This window comes from Pristis pectinata, chromosome 20 (assembly GCF_009764475.1).
Source record: "Pristis pectinata isolate sPriPec2 chromosome 20, sPriPec2.1.pri, whole genome shotgun sequence".
NCBI lineage: Eukaryota > Metazoa > Chordata > Chondrichthyes > Rhinopristiformes > Pristidae > Pristis > Pristis pectinata.
The window spans coordinates 40,644,655-40,660,806 of record NC_067424.1 but is presented as its reverse complement, the minus strand read 5'-3'; positions in this window follow the sequence as shown (position 1 = coordinate 40,660,806).

Here is a 16,152-nt window from a genome sequence, read left to right as displayed (position 1 = left end):
AATTAGCTGAGTGAATCTCTTCTGGACTACCTCTAATCCTAGTGTATCCTTCCTTAAAAAAGGAGACCAGAACTGCATCCAGCACTTGTGTGGCCTCACCTGTAATGCCCTGCACAAGTGTAACACTTCCCCATTTCTAAACTCCACCTCCGTTGCAATAAAGGCAATATGTCACTTGCCCCTCCTGACCACTTGCTGCCCCCAAGGTGCTGGGGGAGCTCAGTGGGTCAGGCAGCATCTGTGGAGGGAAATGGGACAGTCGATGTTTCGGGTCGAGACCCTTCATCTGAACTGAAAGATAGAGGGGAGATAGCTGGTATAAAGAGGGAGGGGGAGGGCTGGAGCAGGAGCTGCAGATGATAGGTGGATCCAGGTGCAGAATGATGATAGGTAGATGGAGGAGGGGGGAGAGCGGGAATCGTGTCGGAAGCTGGGAGCTGAGAATCGGTGACTCAATTCACTCCTTTCATGGGTTCTGGAAAGGGAGAACATGGTGTCCACTGGCACACTGGAGGTCTTCCGGGACCGATGGGCACTGCAAGGGCTAGAGTGCATCCTGGACAAAGATGATCATGTTTAATTTGATGTTTTAATTGCATTATATTTATAAAGAATGAACTGAGAGGTGGGTAATTATTGTAGATAAACTTCTTTTTGCAAAATAAATCAGCACAGGTTAGACAGAGTGTGAAGCTCCCTCTGCACTGTCCCGTCACATACTCCCAGGGGCACGGGTCAGACACAGAGTGAAGCTTCCTCTACATCATTCCAGTTAAGACTCCTGGGATAAGGGAACCACCACTTTCCTCACATCCTTGATTCTCCCTCTGACACCCACCAGATGTGTCCAGTGACACAGACCCCGAAACTTTCTGAAGGTTGAGGCAACACTGTTCCATCTGTGGAAGTAAGCAAAACCATGGGGATAGGGAAGGAAATGACTCAGAACATAAGTTGCCTATTTAGACCCTCGAACCCAGCCAACCTTCCATCATGATCATGGCTGAGCTACCTCAGCAGCTTTCCCTGCCAAGTCCCCCACATCCCTCGATTCCCTTCACATTGAGAAATATATCACTCTTTTGACAGATCTCAGTGACTGAGCCTCCACAGATCCTTGGGAAGAGAACTCCACAGGGTCACTACCCTCTGAGTGAAGGAATCTCCTCACATCTCAGTCCTAAACAGCTGACCGTATGTTGAGAGGGCGAGGCTGCAGTGCCCAGCGATGTGCTGAACTGCATTCCTGACACGGACTCTGAGGTTGGGACGGAGAGATGAAGATGAGTAAAGGAGATCCTTGTGGACACCTCGATCCCAAATCCCCCGTCCCCGTCCCTGACAGTCCCGAGTGAACTTTAAACTGATCCCAGCTCTTTTCCACCCACTAATTTAACCCTTCCTTCACCCTTCAGAGTCACAGAGTCATACAGTACATACACAGTCCCTTCGGCCCAACTTGTCCATGCCGACTGTGTTGCGCAGCGAGCTGGTCCCATCTGCCCGTGTTTGGCCCATAGCCCTCTAAACCTCTCCTACCCATGGACTTATCCAGATGGTTGTTAAATGTTGTGATGTGCCTGTGTCAACCACTATTTCCTCCTCCTGGCTGACAATCTTCCCCTCCTCGCCGACAATCAGCCCAGCTGCACCTCAAGGATGCGTGCTTAGCCCACTGCTCTACCGTCTACACTCATGACCGTGTGACTAAGCACAGATCAGACGCCATCTGTAAATTCACCAATGACACCACTGCTATTGGCAGACTCTCCGATGATGACAAGGAGGCGTAAAGGAGTGAGATAGATCGGCTGGTTGAGTGGTGTCACAACACCCTCGCACTCAACGTCAGCAAGGCCAAGGAACTGACTGTGGTCTTCAGGAAGGGGAAGTCAGGAGAACACACACCAGTCGTCATTGAGGGGTCAGTGGTGGAAAGGGTGAGCAGCTTCAAGTTCCTGTGAATCAACATCTCAGAGGATCTATCCTGGGTTGATGCAATGATGAAGAAGGCACGCCAGCGACCCTACTTCATTAGGACTTTGAGGAGATTTAGCATGTCACCAAAGACTCTTGCAAATTTCTACAGACGTACAGTGCAGAGCATTCTTTCTTTTGCAATGTTTTTATTAATTCCAAATAAAAAATACAAAGGATATGAAATGAAAGAAAAAAAACAAAATGTTACAAAACACATTGTGTTGAATCACACTTGAAATCACAAGACTTCATATTAATAAACAAAAATGATAACTAATTAATATTAATAAATTGGAATAATTTTATTATAAAAAATCTCCAACCCCACTACCAAAACCGAAGCTGTCTGGTAAAAAAAAGATAAAAACACCCTAAAGACATATAGTATTGGCCAATATCTGTACTTTAAGCACCAAATCAGTGGTTTTGAAAGTAGTTCAGAAAAGGACCCCATAATATTTGAAAGTTCAGAATAGATCCAGAAATAGAACAATGGATCTTCTCTAAATTTAGATATGACATAACGTCCCGTAACCATTGAGCATGAGTGGGGGGAATAGTTTCCTTCCATTTAAGCAACACAGCCCTCCTGGCTATAAGAGAGATAAAGGCCAATATATATTAGAATTATATCTTTTTCTCCAACTATCCCAGATAATGCAGTTAAAGGATTTGGCTTAACATTTACTTTAAAAAGCACGGAAAAGCCTTGAAATACCTCTATCCAGTATTTTTCCAGACTCAGGCATGACCAAAACATGTGAATTAAAGAAGCCTCTTCATTGTTGCATTAGTCACAATAGAGAGATATATCCAAATAGAAACGTGATAACTTGTCTTTAGACAGGTAATTCCTGTTACGAATGAGGTTACTATTGGTGAATGTCCCTTTAAGACATAGCACAGTAGTGTGTGTGTGTGTGTGTGTGTGTGTGTGTGTGTGTGTGTGTGTGTGTGTGTGTGTGTGTGTGTGTGAGTATGTGCCGTGATTACGACAACAACAGGAGTTAAAGACGTGCTGACGTTTTGGAGCAGATAGTCAAAGAAGAGAGAGAGGGAGAGAGACACCCTGCCTGCTGGTCTCTGTATCGATGGATGAAGAACAGTAACTGTGTCTGTCACCACAATCCACGGATGGATTTTGGAATAATCCAGTGGAGTCCACTTTGTCGTTAACCTGCAGAGGGAAACAGGTATTTCTGTGGACGGCCACGATTCGAGTGCCTTTTGGGGTGGCAGATACTTCAGAGCAAAGCAATGGAGACCTTCAGAGACTGAGGTGTCGTATGGGTTCCATCGTGGAACGTTTGGATTTCGTAACTTCCCTCTATTTTTTCTCTACATCTTCTCTTCAGTCAACGGTGGTTTTTGCAAAAGTCTTTGCTCACGTTTCACCTTATGGCTCGCTGAACTGAACTTTGAGATCTATTCCTGGACTTGGAGTTTGGGAATTTGCCACCCACACACTTCGGGTTTAGTTTTTGGGGTTCATGTTTAAGATCTAACATTTGTACCTCTAACTTGCTAACATTTTTATTTTCCTTATTATCATAAGTAGTTATAAATAAAATAGTTTCTAACACTTATACATGACTTGGTGTGTTTCTTTTGTTGCTGGTATGTAATAAAACTGGGGTTCGTCCGGGATCGATCCCAAGATTGATGAGTGTAGTCTGAAATCGAACTCACGACTGGTACGAGAGATCTGGGTTTGAGCAAATTGGCGTCTTATTGGACGACTGATTGTGGTCGGTCTGATAAAATTCTTTTTAATCGGTTTTGTGTGTGTGGAAACCAGCAACGATGGATACATTTTTGAAAAAAACCCACCCCTGGAGGATTGCAGGGGTGAGGAAGCCTGATTTGGTGAAAAGTGCTGCAGAGCAACATCTTGAGGCAGTAATGCGATTTATGAGAAAGGCAGATATTCAGAGACTGATAGCTTGCCATTATGTTGAGGAGAAGGTGTTTGAGGAGGAGGTGTTAAAACAGTTTCCTGGGAGTGAACCAGCGATTTCTGAGGCCCAGGTGCAGCTGGCAAAGATAGAGGTTGAGGCTGAACAAAGGAAACTGGAGCTGCAGCAAACTCGGCTGAAGTTAGAGGCTGAACGGGAACAAACTCGGCTGAAGTTAGAGGCTGAAGGGGAACAAACTCGGCTGAAGTTAGAGGCTGAAGGGGAACAAACTCGGCTGAATTTAGAGGCTGAAGGGGAACAAACTCGGCTGAATTTAGAGGCTGAAGGGGAACAAACTCGGCTGAAGTTAGAGGCTGAGGTAGAACAAAAAAAATAGAGCTAGAAATGAAGAAGATGGAGGCTGAGGAAAAGGAGACACAGTGACAGCACGAGTTAGCAATGAAGAGAAAGAGTTTGGAATCTGATTCTGATGATGGTTTTTTAGCCAGTAGGGAGGTTCGATTAGTCCCTGCTTTTGAGGAAGATCAGGTTAATCAGTATTTCCAACGTTTTGAAAAGGTGGCTGAGAGTTCAAAATTGGCCAAGAGGAAGATGGGCTCTTCTGTTACAGAGTGTGATTAAAGGTAAAGCTCAACGAGCTTATACTGCTTTGTCTGTTGAGAATGCAGCTGACTATACAAAGGTAAAACAAGCTGTGTTTAAAGCTTACGAATTAGTACCTAAAGCTTACAGGCAGAAATTTAGAGACCTAAAAAAAGTCTGCAGATCAGACGTACACGGAATTTGCCAATGGAAAGAGAATAGTGTTTTGAACGATGGTGCATTGTTAAAAATGTAGATGGGGATTTTGATAAATTGGAAGAATTGGTTTTAGTGGAAGACTTTAAAAAGTGTGTCCCAGCTGAAATAACAACATATCTAAATGAAAATGGAGGTGGCAACTTTGCAAGAAACTGCTAGGTTGGCAGATGATTATGCTTTAACCCATATATCCAAATGGGGACAAACTAAAACCTTTCACAAGAGTTATAAGGACAATCCAGGTAAACCGGAGATTAAATTGGGAAGTAATCAAAAAGGGAAGGATGAAAAGAAGCCAGTGCTGGAGAAACCTGCTGAGAGTATGTTATTACTGTAAGAAACTGGTCCATGTGATAGCTAATTGTTCCCTCTTGAAGAAAAAGAAAGAAAAGGAGGCCGTGCCAAATTCTTGTTTTCACATAGTTAAACCCAAAAATCAAAAATGTTTAGGGCACGTTGTTAAAGATCAGTCCTTGCCCGAGGTAAAGACTGAAAAGTTGGAGGAGGTGAGGAAGCAATTCCGTTCTTCTGTATCCGAGGGTTTTGTTTCACTGAATGATAGGTCACACCAACTGCCAGTGAAAATCCTTAGAGATGCTGGGGCTTGCCAAACTCTCTTGCTGGACAATGTTTTAAATTTTGGTGAAGAAACTGACACTGGTGAGGTAAATCTAGTGCGAGGTGTTACAGGTGACACTATGTCTGTACCTTTGCACCAGGTGATTTTAAAGTCAATGTTCGTAGAAGGACCTGTTGAGATGAGGACACGACCTAGTTTACCAGTGGAAGGAGTTACTTTGTTATTGGGGAATGACCTTGCAGGTGGAGAACTTGTCCCTGTGCTACGGTTAACCACCAAACCGTGGGTTGATGAGTCCAAGAACGATCCAGATGTTTACCCATTCTGTGCCGTGACTCGAGCTGGGGCTAAAGAATTAGCCAAGGCCGATAGTCCCGTGCAATCTGACTTTGCTCTCTGGGACAGCCCTAAACAGGAGGAAAATTATGATGACTTGTCTGAGACTTTTCTGTCTTCACTGGAAGATCAAAATCCTTGTATTGGGCCTGAATATAAAGATGTGTCTCTGTCCAGGAAAGAATTTATAGTGGAGCAGTCTAAAGACCCTGAGCTTACTGAATTGAGAGAAAAAGCACTCTCAAGTGATGAGATTGAGAAAGTGCCAGTTGGATATTATGTCAGAAATGGAGTGTTAATGAGGAAATGGAGACCTCCTCATGTCCCTGTTAATGAGGAATGGGAAGTTATTCACCAGGTTGTGGTTCCTAAAGTTTATAGGAATGAGATTTTAAACCTGGCTCATAGTGTGCCTTTAGGTGGATATTTTGGTGTGAATAAAACTGTAAGAAAGATTTTGAAACAATTCTAATGGCCTGGTTTGAGGAAGGATGCGGTGGTGTTTTGTCAAACTTATCACACATGTCAGATGGGAGGTAAACCAAATCAAAGTCCCCCTGTGGCTCTTTTGAAGTCTATTCCTGCTTTTGGTGAACCCTTTTCAAAGGTGGTTGTGGAGTGTGTTGGCCCATTGCCGAAGTCTAAAGCTGGGAATCAATATTTGTTAACCATCATGCGTGCAACATCTAGATTTCCAGAGGCAATCCCACTCAGAAATATTAAGGCCAAGACTGTTTCAAAGGCTCTTTTAAAATGATTTACTTTGGTTCGTTTGCTGAAAGAAATCCAATCTGATCAGGGGAGTAATTTTACGTCTGGTTTATCTCAACAATTAGTCTATGAGCTGGGAGCAAAGCAGATTGAATCATCTGCGTATCACCCAGAATCTCAGGGAGCTCTGGAGAGATTTCATTCTACTCTCAAAAATATGCTGAAGACATTTTGTTTTGAAAACACAAAGGATTGGGATGAAGGAGTTCATTTGCTTTTGTTTGCAGTGAGAGAGTCAATACAAGAGTCCTTAGGATTCAGTCCTTTTGAACTTGTATTTGGATATCACGTCAGAGGACCTTTAGAATTATTAAGGGAACAATGGGTTAATGAGGAGGTGCATTTGAGTTTGTCGGAATATGTTCAGAAATTTAAAACTCAGCTGGAAAGAGTTTGTCAGCTAGTGAGAGAGAATTTGAAAACGAGAAAGAAAACATGTTTTGATAAACATGCTTGGCCAAGGTCATTTTCAGAAGGGTATAAGATGTTGGTATTTTTCCCGAGTCAAAATAACCCACTGGAAGCTCGTTTTAGTGGGCCATATATTGTTGAAACAAAATTAAATAATTTGAACTATGTAATCAAAACAGCTGATATTTGCAAGAAAAAAACAGCTCTGTCATGTAAACATGCTTAAACCTTATTACAAGAGAAGTCCAGTTGTGGTCATGCTGGATACTGTGGATGGTGTTCCCAGGATATCTGAAGTTGATATTGGGGAAGGCCAATTTAGACCAACTATTGTTTCAAGGAAATTGAGAAACCAAAACATCCTGGAGAACCTTGAAACAAAGTTGGACCATTTACAAGTTTCGCAAAAACAACAGATGAAACAAATAATTTTAAGATATAAAAATTTGTTCCCGGATGTTCCAAACTCAACATCGATCATTAATCATGACGTTGACATTGAGGATGCAAAGCCAATCAAACAACACCCATGTCGAATGAATGTGGAAAAGAGTAAACTTGTTGACCAAGAGATTGAGTATATGTTAGAGATTGATTTTATTAGACGTTCCATTTCAAATTGGAGTTCGCTCTGTGTTATTGTGCCTAAACCAGATGGAACTATGAGGTTTTGCACAGATTACAGGAAAGTGCATGCTGTAACAAAGTCAGATGCTTACCCTATTCCTAGGGTGGATGATTGCATAGACAGAGTGGGAAAGGCTAAATTTCTTACAAAGATTGACCGATTAAAAGGGTACTGGTGTGTTCCATTAACAGATAGAGGAAGAGAGGTTTCTGCCTTTGTAACCGCTTCTGGATTGTATGAATATAATGTTTTGCCATTTGGAATGAAAAATGCTCAGGCACCATTTCAAAGAATGATTAATTCTGTGATTCATGAGTTAAAACATACAGATGCCTATATTGACGATTTAGTGACAGGGAATGATACATGGGAGGATCACATCTCTGCGTTAAGAAGGTTGTTAGAAAGACTTTCCAAAACCAACCTTACAGTTAACTTGGCTAAAAGTGAATTTGGCCATGCCACTGTGATGTATCTTGGTTATGTCGTAGGTCAAGGCAAGTTAGTTCCTGTTCAGGCAAAAGTTCAAGTAATATCTGAGTTCCCCATTCGCATGGGTACGAGGACTGTTAGAAGATTTTTGGGAATGGTTGGATATTATCACAAATTTTGTGAAAATTTTGCTAATATTCCTCTTCCCCTAACTAATCTTCTGAAGAAGGGAGTGAAGTTTGTTTGGACAGAACCATGTCAAGAGGCATTTGAGAAGCTGAAAGCCATTCTATGCTACCATCCTGTGCTCAAATCACCCGATGTTGAAAAGCCATTTTCATTAGCAGTAGATGCCAGTGATGAAGCTGCAGGAGCTGTGTTGTTGCAGAAGGGTGACCGTGAAGATATTGACCATCCTGTAGCTTACTTTTCAAAGCAATTGAATGAGCATTGAAAGAATGATTCCACCACAGATAAAGAATTATTGTCGCTTGTTTTAGCTTTGCAACATTTCAGTGTATATGTTTGCACCGCTCAGAAACCATTGACTGTGTATACAGATCATAACACATTGGTGTTTCTGAGCTGAGTGAAAAACCAGAACAGAAGGCTGTTAAACTGGAGTTTAATTTGGCAAGAGTATGATCTCACGATGACTCACATTAAAGGCAAAGATAATATAATTGCCAATTGCCTTTGCCGATGTTAAATGAAAAAATGTGTCTTTACTAATCTGATATTCTGTAATTGTGTAGAATGATAATTATTAACACATTACTAACAGTATGCATGGTTAAGAATTTTGCTCTTGTACATCAAAATTTTGTTTTAGGTGGGAGGTGTTACGGATTAGGTTACTATTTGGTGAATGTCCCTTTAAGAGGCAGCACTGTGTGTGTGTGTGTGTGTGTGTGTGTGTGTGTGTGTGTGTGTGTGTGTGTGTGTGGTGTGATTACAACAACAACAGGAGTTAAGGACGTGCTGACGTTTTGGAGCAGACAGTCAAAGAAGAGAGAGAGGGAGAGAAACACCCTGCCTGCTGGTCTCTGTATCAATGGATGAAGAACAATAACTGTGTCTGTCACCACAATCCACGGATGGATTTTTGGAATAATCCCGTGGAGTCCACTTTGTCGTTAACCTGTAGAGGGAAACAGGTATTTCTTCGGACGGCCACGATTCGAGTGCCTTTTGGGGTGGCAGATACTCCAGAACAAAGCAATGGAGACCTCCGGAGACTGAGGTGTCGTATGGGTTCCATAGTGGAACATTTGGATTTTGTACCTGCTCTCTATTTTTTCTCTACATCTTCTCTTCAGTCAACGGTGGTTTTTGCGAAAGCCTTTGCTCACGTTTCACCTTATGGCTCGCTGAACTGAACTTTGAGATCTATTCCTGGACTTGGAGTTTGGGAATTTGCCACACACACACTTCGGGTTTAGTTTTTGGGGTTAATGTTTAAGATCTAACATTTTTACTTCTAACATTCGAACATTTTTACTTTTCTTATTATCATAAGTAGTTATTAATAAAATATCTTCTAACACTTATACATGACTTGGTGTGTTTCCTTTGTTGCTGGTATGTAACAAGCTCTATGAACCACTTTAAATTGAAGGAGGGGGTGACGTGCACTTCATGATGAATATTACCCAGTTTAAAAATTTGATTCCAAGTTTCCTCAGAAATTAAAATCTGCAGATCATGTTCCCAAGCATTTTTCATTTTGTCTAAAGGAACCTTATTTGTTCCTGATAAACGACTATAAATCTTGGATATTGAACCATCATAAAAAGGCTGCAAATTAAAAATTACATCTAGTAAGTTCTTATCAGGATTTATAGGGAAATTGTGTACTTGAGATCGGAAAAAATCTCTAATTTGCAAATATCGAAAAAAGTGAGTTTCTGGAAAATTATATTTAGTTGACAATTGTTCAAACGTTGCGAAATTTCCTCCGACAAGCAGATCCTGAAAACAAGTAATACCCAATCTATCCCATTCTTTAAAAACTACGTCAGCCATTAAAAAAACAATTAACAAAAATGGGACTAGACAAAGAAAATCTCAATAAACCATAATATTTTCTAAATTGTAACCAAATCCTCAAAAAATGTTTAACTACCAAATTATCAGTTAATTTATTTATTGATAAAGGAAGTGAAGAGCCAAGCAAAGAAATAATAGAAAATTTTTTAACAGAATTAACTTCCAAAGAAACCCATACTGGACAGGCCTCATGATTAATGTAATGTAACCAAAAAGTAAGATTTCGTATATTGACTGCCCAGTAATAAAACCTGAAGTTGGGTAAGGCAAAGCCTTCATTATTTTCAGCTTTCTGAAAATGAACTTTATTTAATCTAGGGTGTTTATTTTTCCATATGTAAGAAGAGATAATTGAGTCAAGGGAATCAAAAAAAGACATAAAAACAGGTACAGCCTGAAACAGATACATAAATTTAGGTAAAATATTAATTTAGCAGATTTACCAGGATGCTGCCTGGATTAGTGAGTATGGATTATGAGGAGAGACTAAGGGAGCTAGGGTTTTACTCTTTGGAGAGAAGGAGGATGAGGGGAGACATGATAGAGGTTTACAAAATATTAAGAGGAATAGATAGAGTGAACAGTCAGCGCCTCCTTTCCAGGGCACCAATGCTCAATACAAGAGAGCATGGCTTTAAGGATAATGAGTGGGAAGTTCAAGGGAGATGTCAGAGGGAGGTTTTTCACCCAGAGTGTGGTTGGGGCATGGAATGCACTGCCTAGGACGGTGGTGGAGGCTGATACGTTGGGCAAGTTCAAGAGATTGTTAGATAAGCATATGGAGGAATTTAAGATAGAGGGATATGTGGGAGGAAGGGATTTGATAGTCTTAGGAGAGGTTTGAAGGTTGGCACAACATGTTGGGCCGAAGGGCCTGTATTGTGCTGTATTGTTCTATGGTTTTAATAGAATTAATTTGGCCAATCAACGATATAGAGAAGGGTGACCAGTTTGATAAGACCCTTTTCGCATAATTCAGTAAAGTAAGAAAGTTCTCTTTAAATAAATGTTTCTAATTTTTAGTAATTGTTACACCCAAATAGGTAAAATGATTTCTTCCAATTTTAAAAGGAAAGTTAATATCCAATGGCATCAGATTGTCCAAAGGGAAAAGTTTACTCTTGTGTAAATTCAATGTATATCCTGAAAATTGGCTAAAACGGGAAAGTAGAGAAAGCATCAAAGGTAACGAGGTCTCAACATTAGAAATTAAGAGCAGTAAATCGTCAGCATGGAGCGAACCTTTGTGGGTAATACCTCTCCTAAAGATACCGGCAATCTCTGTAGATTCTCGAAAAGCAATAGCTAAAGGTTCTAAGACAAGGTCAAATAGCAGAGGGCTCAAAGGGCATCCCTGTCTGGTTCCATGTTGAAGTTTAAAAGGTTCAGAAAGTTGGAAGTTAATAAGAACACAGCAGAGGGAGATAAACAAAGTAATTTAATCCATTGAATAAAATTCGGCCCAAAATTAAATTTCTCTAAGGTTTCTCGGCATCTAGAGAGATCACACATTCCGATATTTCCTTCGAAGGGGAGTTGTAATATTCAATAAATGACGAACATTAAAATGGGAATAATGGTTTTTGATAAACCCAGTCTGATCATCGGATATAATTAATGGTAAAATATTTTCCAATCTACAAGCCAAAACTTTAGATAAAATTTTAACATCGACATTCAGTAAAGAAATTGGTCTGTATGAAGAACATTCCGTTGGGTTTTTATTCTCCTTAAGAATAAGTGAAATGGAAGCTTCATAAAAGGACTGTGGTAGCCTTCCCAATTTAAAACAGAACTTAAATAAGGAGTGAGGAGAGAGCCTTATAGAATTCTCCGGGAAACCCATCAGGACCCAGAATCTTTCCAGAGTGCATTGATCTTATAACCTCGGCGATTTCCTCATAAGTAATAGATTTACCCAGTTGTTTTCAGTTATCAGCAGAGAGCACAGGAATACATAATTGGTCGAAAAAGTTGTTCATTGCAATATCATCTTTAGGAGAATCATAACTATAAAGTTTAGAACAAAATTCTCTAGAAGTATCATTTATTTCTAAATGATCCGTTTGTAGCGGCTGCTACTGTGATGTGAAAATAAAGTTGTAGAACAAGACTAATTTATTTCCCGCCATGTGCGGGCCTTTTAAGTGAAAGAGTTCCCGCCTTCCGAGAGCGGAAATGACGTACGTGCTACGTCATTAGAGTCTTCGCACGCACGAGTTCTCCCCCGTCGATCGGGGAAGATGGCCCAACGCCATCTTGGGCCTTGCCGCTCTGTCGACGCGCGCCCCGACCGTCGAGCCGGTTCGCCTGCTTGGACGGTGAGTCGCCACACAACCCTCCCCCGCAGAACCGGCGATACAGTCCCCAAAGTTCACGGGCTTTGCTAGCCGTTGCTTCAGTGGTCGGCCTCTGCATCGCGGTGTTGGGACCTCGACCGGTTGTTGTAGGTCTAAATGGGCCGGTTTGAGGCAGTTGGTCGTGAAGACTTCCTCCTTGACCCCCAATGTCCAAAATAAAGGTGGACCCATTGTTTCTGATGACCCAGAACGGCCCCTTGTATGGCCGTTGCAACAGTGCCCAGGGTGTGCCCCTGCGACCGAAAACGAACTTACAGTCTCGTAGTTCCTTGGGCTCACAGGATGGGGATTGACCATGTCGCGGAGTGGGGATCGGTGCCCAGCCGCCGAGCCTCTCGCGGAGTCTTCCCAGGACTGCCGCGCGTTTTTCTCTTGCCCCCTAAGGACGGTTATGAACTCCCCTGGGACTACCAGCGGCGCACCGTACATGAGTCTGGCTGACAAAGTGTGGAGATCCTCCTTGGGAGCAGTGCGTAAGCCGAGCAGGACCCAAGGCATTTCGTCGACCTAGTTAGAACCTTACAGGCGGGCCATCAGGGCTGATTTCAGATAGCGGTGGAAACGTTCTACCAACCCGTTTGACTGAGGGTGGTAGGCCGTGGTAGTGGGCAGCTGCATCCCAAGCGTGTTTGCCAATGCAGACCGTAGGTTGGAGGTAAACTGGGCGCCTCTGTCGTAAGTGATGTGGGCCGGAACACCAAAGCGTGAGACCCAAGTTGTGAGCAGCGCCCGGGTGCAGGAATCTGTCGTGATGTCTGAGAGGAGTTGCCTCTGGCCACCTCGTGAACCAGTCCACAATGGTAAAACGGTACCGCGCTCCTCTTGAAACTGACAGGGGACCAACAAGGTCGACGTGAATGTGATCGAACCTTCTACGGGTAGGCTCAAACTGCTGTGGCGGGACCCTGGTGTGTCATTGGATTTTTGATGTCTGGCAGTGCGGACAAGTCCTGGCCACTCACTGACCTGTTTGCGCAGGCCGTGCCAGACGAACTTGCTGGCGACTAGTCAGATCGTCGATCTGATGGATGGGTACGCCAACCCGTGTACCGAGTCGAAACCGCGTTTCTGCCAGGCTGCGGGAACTATAGTGCGGGGCTGACCGGTTGCGACGTCGCACAGGAGGGTCTGCTGACCTGGGCCAACCACGAAATCTTGGAGCTGCAGGCCTGAGACTGCGGTTCTGTAGCTGGGCAGCTCGTCGTCGACTTGCTGTGCGTCAGCCAGGGCCGTGTAGTCTACACCCAGGGACAGGCTGTGGATGGTCGGAAGGTAGAGCGCGTCAGCAACGACATTGTCCTTTGCAGAGACATGTTGGATATCTGTTGTGAATTCAGAAATGTAGGACAAATATCGCTGCTGGCGGGCTGACCAGGGATCAGAGATTTTAGAGACGGCGAAAGAGAATGGCTTATGGTCAGTGAACGCAGTGCAAGTCCTGCCTTCTAAAAAGTACCAGAAATGCTGGATTGTCAGGTACAGCGCTAGTAGCTCCTGATCAGAGGCCACTGTATTTAAGTTCAGGTGGCCTAAGGTGCCTCCTGAAAAATGCCAAGGGTTGCCAACGGTCTTAGATTAGTTGTTCCAGTATCCCACCGACCACGGTGCTGGATGCGTCCACCGTGAGGGCAGTTGGGACGTCTGTCCTGGGGTGGACCAGCATCGCGGCATCTGCTAGGGCTTCTTTGGCCTTAATGAAGGCAGCCGTGACCTCGTCATCCCAGGTGATGTCCTTGCCCTTGCCAGACATCAGCGAGAACAAGGGGCGCATGATACGGGCTGCTGCAGGGATGAACTGATAGTAAAAGTTGACCATCTCAACGAACTCCTGCAGGCCTTTGATCGTGTTGGGAAGGGCAAGATGGCAGTTTGCATCTACCTTGGCGGGTAGGGGTGTTGCTCCCTCTCTGGTGATTCTGTGGCCGAGGAAATCAATAGTTGAGCCCGAACTGGAACTTGGCCGGGTTGATAGTGAGGCTGAAATCACGGAGACGGGAGTAGAGTTGGCGGAGGTGAGAAAGGTGTTCTTGGTGGTTACAGCTGGTGATGAGAATGTCATCTAAGTAAATGAACACGAAGTCCAGGTCACGGCCTACCGCGTCCATCAGCCGCTGGAAGGTCTGCTCAGCGTTCTTAATGCCGAACGACATTCGAAGGAATTCGAAGAGGCCAAACGGAGCGATGATTGCAGTTTTGGGGACGTCTTCAGGGTGGACCGGGATTTGGTGGTACCCCCAGACGAGTTCCACCTTGGAGAAGATGTGGGCCCCGTGTAGGTTCGCCGCGAAGTCCTGGATATGAGGGACGGGGTAGCGGTGCGGGGTGTAGCGTCATTCAGCCTGCGGTAATTGCCGCAGGGCCTCCACCCGCTGGTAGCTTTGGGGACCACGTGCAGTGGGGAGGCCCAGGGGCTGTCTGACCTGCGAACGATCTCCAGATCCTCCATGCAGCAGAACTCCTCCTTCGCCAGGCGGAGCTTGTCTGGAGGTAGTCGTCGTGCTTGGCCGTGAAGGTGTGGCCCTGTCATAGTGATGTGGTGCCTCACTCCGTGTTTGGGCATCGAATTCTTGAACTGAAGTGTCAGAATCGATGGGAACTCGGCTAGGAGCTTGGTGTACTTGTTGCCAGACAGGGAAAGGGAGTCCAGGCGTGGGGCTGGCAGGCTGGCTTCTCCCAGAGAGTAAGTTTGGAAGGTTCTGGAGTGCACTAGCCGCTTCCCTCGCAGGTTGACTAACAGGCTGTGGGCCCGGAGTAAGTCGGCTCCCAGGAGTGGCAGGGCGACGCGGCAAAGTTCCAAGTAAAACGGCTGTCGTAGAATTGTAATTGGACTGTAAGGGTACTGAAAGTCCATATCGTTGTGCCATTTACAGCTTTGAGGGCAGATCGCTATTGCCTGCTACGAGCGTTGGGGCCGGTTGGGGGTAGAACACTGACCTCTGCTCCAGTATCGACGAGGAAACAACGCCCGGACTGATTGTCCCAAACGAATAGGAGGCTATGTTGGTGGCCAGCCGCCGTAGCCATCAGCGGCGGCTGGCCCTGGCGTTTCCCTGAAACTAGCAGGGTGGGCGGCATCGATGGGCCTCTGCGCCCCACCTCTGATGGTAGAAACACAGCTTGTCGCCAGTGTCATCATCTGTGTTTCTGGGGTGTGGTCGCTCGGTAGCTGGGACTGGTTTAGGTAGGCGTTGGGCACGCAGTCTGGCGATTTGGCCAACGGACGAACTGCTCTCACATTTGGCCTTCCACAGGACATCTGCCTGGGTGGCTACCTCACATGGGTTGCTGATATTGCTGTCAGCCAACAGCAGGTGAATGTCGTCGGGCAGCTGTTCGAGGAAGGCCTGCTCGAACACCAGGCAGGGCTTGTGCCCCTCAGCTAAAGCCAGCATCTTGTTAATCAGGGCCGATGGAGATCTGTCCCCCAGGCCGTCGAGATGAAGCAGGTGGGTGGCGCGCTCACGACAGGAGAGGCCAGATGTCCGAATGAGAAGGTCCTTGAAAGCTGGATAATTGCCTTCCTCTGGAGGAGACTGGATGAAGTCTCCAACCTGGGTGGCTGTCTCCTGATCCAGGGAGCTGACCACGTGGTAGTACCATGTGGAGTCAGAGGTGATCTGGTGAAGTTGGAACTGTGCTTCGGCCTGGTCGATCCACACGCGGGGCCAAAGCATCCAAAATGTGGGCAGCTTGAGCACCACTGCATTGGCTGATGTCTTGTCGGTCATTGTGAGGGTCCAAAATCTGTTTGGACCGTCAAAGTCACCAGTGTAGCGATGCGAAAATAAAGACACGAGTCTGTGAGTTGTAGAATAAGATTGATTTATTTCTCGCTGTTCGTGGGTCTTTTAAGTGAAAAGGTTCCCGCCTTCCGAGAGCGGAAATGAC